This window comes from Pinus tabuliformis, chromosome 1_1, assembly GCF_031772625.1.
Source record: "Pinus tabuliformis cultivar Carrire ecotype Pingquan chromosome 1_1, CPIR1, whole genome shotgun sequence".
NCBI lineage: Eukaryota > Viridiplantae > Streptophyta > Pinopsida > Pinales > Pinaceae > Pinus > Pinus tabuliformis.
In genome coordinates, this window is record NC_142297.1 from 569,195,248 (window position 1) to 569,202,208 (window position 6,961).

Consider the following 6,961-nt stretch of genomic DNA (forward strand, 5'->3'; position numbering starts at 1 on the left):
ATGTTGGCAGTTCTCAGTCCAATTGAAAAATACATCTTTGGCTAGAAGTTTAAACAAAGGTAAGGCTATCTTGCTAAAATGTTCAATGAATCTGCGGTAATAGCTAGCATACCCAAGAAAGCTTCTTACCTCTCTCTGGTTCTGTGGAATAGGCAAATCGGCAATAATCTGTATCTTGGCTGGGTCAACTTGGATGCCTTGAAAGGAGATATAATGGCCCAACACTATCCCTTCATTTAGCATCATGAAGCACTTTTCGTTGATGAGGGACAGGTTAGCTTCAATACACCTTTTCAAAACTCTCTCTAGATTTTCTAATGCATGTTCAAAAGAATTGCCATATACTGAAAAATCATCCATATACACTTCAACACAATCATGAATCAAATCAGCAAAGATAGCTAACACAGCTCGCTGAAATGTAGCTGGAGCGTTACAAAGTCCAAATGGCAAAACATTGTAGGCATAGGTGCCCCAAGGACAGGTGAAGGTGGTTTTGTCCTGGTCTTCATAGGCAATCCGGATCTGGTTGTAGCCACTGAAACCGTCAAGAAAGGAAAATGATGATTTGACGGCTAGGGTGTCTAACACTTGGTCAATGAATGGCAGTGGGAAATAGTATTTGAGCGTGGCTTTGTTCAGCTGTCTGTAATCAACACAGATATGCCACTTGCCATTCTTCTTAGGCACAATAACCAATGGGGATACCCACTGACTGTCAGAAATAGGATATATAAAGTTGACTCTCAAAAGTTTTTGCAACTCCTCTCTGACAATGTCTTGGAGCATGGGGTTCATTCTTCGTTGTGGTTGCCTCACTGGTTTAATGGTGCTATCAGTGTAAATGTGGTGAGTGCATGTGTCGGGGTGAATCCCATGCATGTCAGTGTAATACCAAGCAAAGGCTTTTTGGTACTTCGTCAAGAGTCTAATCAACTTTTCTTGTTGAGATGAGTCTAGGTGGTTGCCTATGTTCAAAGTTTTACCTGGACTGATCTCGATGACTTGACTCTGAGTATTGGTGATGGATTGAACTGGAAAGATGCCATGAAATGTAGATTGCAAGGAGTGGATAGCGCATGTTTCTTGAAAGCTTTGAGCTAGAAGTACATCTGCAGCATTATATTGTTCATTTCTCAAGTTTTCAGATATATCAGGCTGTGAGAGAAATAATTCTACCAAATCAGTATTGTCTTCATGGAAATCATAGATCTGGTCAATGCTAAAAACAGCTTGTACCTCCTCTTTGTCATTAAATTTGTCATCAAGCCACAAGTTATGTGTTACTGCAGGTGATTGTGCCGATGGATAGAGGGTGAGTTGTTTCCTTTCGGTCCCTCTAGAGATAATCATGTTACCTGATCGGCATCCAATAAATGCATCAGCAGTCGCTAACTATGGTCTACCTAGAATGATAGGATGTCCTCCTAGATTGGATTTGGGTTGAAGGACTAGGAAATCCACCGGATACTCCCAAGAGTCCAGTGAGACAATGATATCTTCCAAAATCCCCTCAGGAATGACTTTGGACCTATCAGCTAGTTCAAGAACAATTGTGGTATGTTGCAAATTCACGAGCTGGAGTGTTCTCATAGTTTCAAGGGTCATGACATTGATTGCAGCTCCAAGATCTATCAAAGTGTTTGGGATCCATATGTTGTTAATGATGGTGGTCACTTTTGGAATGCCTGGATCAACATACTTCTCCATGGAGATGGTATTGGTCATAAGGCCTGCTAAATTTCCTAAAACATGAATGGTCTGAGGATCAATCCTCTTCCTAGCAGGTTTCTTGAGACACATGTCTTTGATGGCTTTGGTGTAGATAGGAATGTCCTTTATAGCTTGAATCAAAGGGATTTTTATGTAGACATTTTTAAGTTCATCCAAGACATCAAATTGTGGTGGAGGCAGTGGTGGTTTTACTTGGACCAAACGGTCTGGAAAAGGTGGTTGCAGTGATTGCATCTGTTTGTCTTTGGTTTCACTGCTTGGTTTTGTTTGAGTTGTCATTTCATTTTCTTTTTCTAAGTTTTCTTCTTGCTGATCTGTTATTGGAGAATCCTTTTGGAGCACCCTACCAGACCTCAGATTAATGTTTTGTAAAGGCAGTGTGGAGTAGGAAGTTCCTTCCTCTACATTATAAGCTGGCCTCTCTGCTCTATTGTTCGGATTTGGGACTGTTTGAGCAGGTATTTGTGTGGGTCTGGGAGGTTGTGGATTAGTTGGAAATTGAAGTTGTGGTACATTTATTTGTGGAGGAGCAGGCAGAGTTTGTTGAGAAGGTTGGGGCTGATAAACAACTGGATGAGGGTGCTGCTGATATGGCTGCGAATGTGATGGATATGGCTGTTGGTACTGCTGATATGGCTGTGAGTAAGGTGGGTATGATTGAGGATACTGATGGTAGGATTGTGAATACTGTTGAGACGATCTCCATTGATTTTGTGATTGGTTTCCATGCTGCCATGGCATAGGTATATTCCATGAGTTTTGTGCATACATCTGATCATTCATAGGAAATTGCATATTTTGATTAGGAAACATACCTTGGGGTGCTTGCCTTGGCTACCATGGTCGCTTTGCACCCATGTAGTACACGTTCTCCATCTCTGTGCTGGCTGCCATGTTACAGTTCTGCACAATTTTAACTTTAGGACAGTTAAACATATCATGATGCTCAGTACAAAAAGCACATACTTGGATATTCTCTAGAGGACAGTCTTTTAATGCATGCTTCTTGCGACTACCTTTCCATGTATTCTTCCCGGATACCTTTCAAAAATATTGTGCGGACTAGATCAGGAGGCATTGTTCGGTGTTTAGATTTTTGCAAGTTATAGACAAACCGTTCTAGATATTCTTCTAAGGTTTCATCCTCCGACTGACTCATTCTAAAGATGTCATCTTTAGAGTCTTTGGATCTGCAATAAGGCTGATATTTCCTCAGAAATATTCTCCTCATGCCATCCCAATCTACTATGGCATGCTCACCTAGCCCCATAAACCATTTCAAGGCTGCTGCCTTTAATGTGGCTGGAAACAATCTCAGTCTGTGAGCATCATCTGTATAGCCATAAGTTCGACACACAATGTCGAACTCGAATAAGAATGAGTTCGGATCCTCTGATGCCATACCATAGAAATTGGGTAGCACGGATGGGGGTATATTTTTCATTTTAATCTCCTCATCCTCCTGTGGTTCTTGTATAGGGAATTTAAAAGTTGATTCCTCCTCCTCTTGATGGGGAACTGATCCAGATCCCTCCTCAGCCATTCTACTTGGTCTCTTAGTGTCTCTTGGTGGAAAAGAGAGAAAGGAAGATTGTTTGGTAATGGTGCTACTTTTCCCTTGTGTAGAAGATTTAGGAAAAGGTTGCTGCTGTGATTTATGTGCAAACAGAGTTTCCCTCTCAGCAAGAGTAATATGCTGTCCTGAATAAAATTTCTCAGCTAATGTTTGAATATCCTCCTCAGTTGGTGTTGTATTCCTTGGAGAGTCTGCTCCTGATGATGATGGGTTAGTGTTGAGATGGTGGGGGGTTCTTACAAATCTCCCTTGATTGTCTCTAAGTCTAGGCATAAATGAACATGGTTTCTAACTGTGTTTTTGGTTGTTTTTGTGTATTGATTTTTTTTTTTTTTTGTTTGAATCCTTTACGTACGCCTCCCCGGCAACGGCGCCAAAATGTAGTGGTTCCAGCTAGGGTACTAGACTAGACTCTATATTTAATATCGACCGAGGTGCGTAAGCTTAGAGGCGTGGTCTAAAATATATAGACATAAAGAATTACCGCCCAGGTGATTATGAGGTAGATTGCAAGGCTTCTTTACGAAAGACCGTTATATGCAGCCTATCATTCACACACCTAGATTACCCTACTGATATACTTGATTACAATGCTGGTTATGAGATGCATCTATCAAAGCAAACCATGAATCTAAGTACTGTGTATGACTGTGGCAATGATTCTAACCTCCTTACAGAGGTATCACTCAGAAAACCCTTGCTTGGTAAACACACACAGCATGCAAGATATTTACACTATTAAACTATATAAAGAGAACATAAATAGACTGTGAAATGAAGCAGAGTTTATGAGCATGCATCTATAAGTCACACAGGGACCGAATCCCTTACAAGACTCTCGTTCCAGATCCTAGTGCTGACCATTCAACATAACCATAAACCCTTCATATGCACACACCATATACATGTAATGAAATTCAAAGGATAAAGGAATCGAAAGCTTATATAACTGCAACCCGTATGCTATGTAAATCAACAACTATGTAAATCGAAACTATGATGCAAACCCATGTGATATATATAAATCGAATCCAATACAACGCTGTGCAAACATATAAATCGAATCTAATACAACGCTGTGCAAACATATAAGAACTGAAATGTAACAAAACGAAGAGCAGTATACCAAACGAAGAACGTAGGGCCCGTCTGCGCCTAAGGGTATACTGGCTACCACCGTTCAGCAATCAAACCAATGCAAAAGGGTATACACACGTTGTGACTGTAAATGGTTCTGTGTATTAACTAAAACTCTGTTCTGAGAAAACGATTCAACGATTGATTAACCTTCAAACATTGAACTAACTATATTTACACATGCGTACACACAACCATGTCATCGATGCAATGAATGTACATAGTGCTGCTGCCGCGTTTATTACATAGCTTTTTCAAAATGTTTCCATACCATATGTTTCAAAAAGAACAAAAATCAAAATGAAAATAGAACGATGCTGTTGCTGCTTTTATGTGCCAGAGTACCCTGCTTTGACTGAAGTTGACCGCATGCATAGGAGGCTCGATTTGGTTGGGAGATAGGTGTTTTTCCATTCTTGGACATTTTGCTTTTCGCCCATGCTTTTCGTTCTCGCTCATCTGCTGCGCCACATGTCAAACGGTAAGCTCATTACAGGATGTGGGTACTTCCTATAACCATGTCATCAAAAACCTCTAATTCTGGAACATAAAACCCCTAAATTAATTTCTATGCAATTTAATAACTATAAAACGATTAATAATCAATATTCAAGGATTTTGAGGCATATATGATGAAAATGTATGGATAAATGATGTGTTTCTGGGAAGGAAAAAGGGTCTTAGGATGATACCAACAGTCCTCATTGTTCCACACTGGCTGCCATTGCCACTAGTCCAGGGGTGTTTTGATCGTTGTTCTGATTTCTTTGATGTTCGTCCCGACCTGATACAATCATGGTTCCTTGACAGTGCTTTATGGATCCAATTCGGATCAAGAAAAGCTTGAATCTCTTTCTTATTTCTAGGTAATGATAATGTTTTTATAGCATAAACACATTTGGGATCAATCACCACCCCTTCTTTTGAGATTATATGGCCTAGCAGCTTTCCTTCTTTGATATAAAACGAAGACTTTTTAGGATTCAAGGAAATTTCGAATTACCTACACCTGTCAAAAACCTTCATCAAGTGCTTTAGATGTTTCTGATCAGAATTAGAAAACGTAGTCATGTCATCAAGATAAATGACTACAAATTTGTTTACCTGACCCACAAAAGCTATGTCCATAACTCTCTGAAAAGTTGCTCCAACATTAGACAAGCCAAAGGGCATTCTAGAATACATAAATGTACCCCAGGGTGTAGTAAAAGTTGTCTTCTCTTTGTTTGTTGGATCAACATTTATCTGATTGTAACCTGAAAAGGCATCAAGCATGGAAAGTATTTGTGCTCCTAAAACCATTTGAAGTAACTGATCCATTTTGGATAAAGGGTAGTTATATTTTAATGATGCTTTATTCAAATTCATAAAGTCCACACAAAGTCTGATTTCTCCATCCTTCTTTCTAATAGGAACTAAATTGGCAACCCAATTAGAGTATCTAAGAGGCACAATAATATGGGCATCTAGAATTTTCTTCATTTCCTTTTCTGTAGTTGGTAGAAGAACTGGATTAATCCTCGTAAGTTTTTATTGATAAGGCTTAATTTCTGGTTTTAAAGGAATCTTATGTTGTATCTGTTAGGGTCCTATAATAATAGGATTCATAATTTTGAATTGAATATGATTAGTCTTGTAATATTGTACATACTTTTTCTTTATGCAAAATGTTTTCCCATATTAAAAATAAAAAATGTAAAGAGGGTAAGTCCTAAAAGAAAAATCAAAGGAATGAAAGAAAAATATCAAACAAGAAAATAAAATATGAACCCCACCAAAAGGAGATAAAAAATAGATTCTGAAAGTAATGCAAATTCAAATGCCACTACTTTTTACTTTGCCTTGCAAAATAAGATTGTATGCAGCTTGTCAAAAATGCCACAATCCATGATGGTCAAATAGTTTAATCTTGATTCATTCATGCTTTAAATTTCATGTTGATAGATAGAGAATAATGATCTAGCCAAACTATTTAATCTTGGAAGATCCGTGGTTAGATAGAGAATAATAATGAGCTCATCAGTTTAATCTGAGCCATTGGAAGTCATAATATTAGAATTAGATAGTTTTCTTATCAAACAAAAAGAAATAAAGGGTCAAAAAGCTCAAATGCACCCAATAAATGAAGAGAAAATGCTAGGGTAAATAAAGGGTAGGTAAAAGAGGTTTTGGAATGCATAAGGCTGCTAGCTTAAATGCACCTTCATCATGCTTAATCCTATATTTCATGTGCAAGAGGAATTATCAAAGAAAGAGGAAATTCACAAAAGTCATATATTACTTTGGGTATTTACCCTAAAAAGTTTATATTATTTTAGGCCTAAAAGCTCATTCACTGATTTCCCCTTCGTGATCCCAAAGGACCCTTCCCTTTTCATTTCCCCTTATTCTAACACATTTCCATTGTAAAAACCCTTTCCCTTCATTTTAACCCTTTTTCCCTTTATTTCACACCTTTCCCTTTAAAAATCATTCTCCCCTTATCAATTTCCCTTTTCCATTTAAACCCACTAA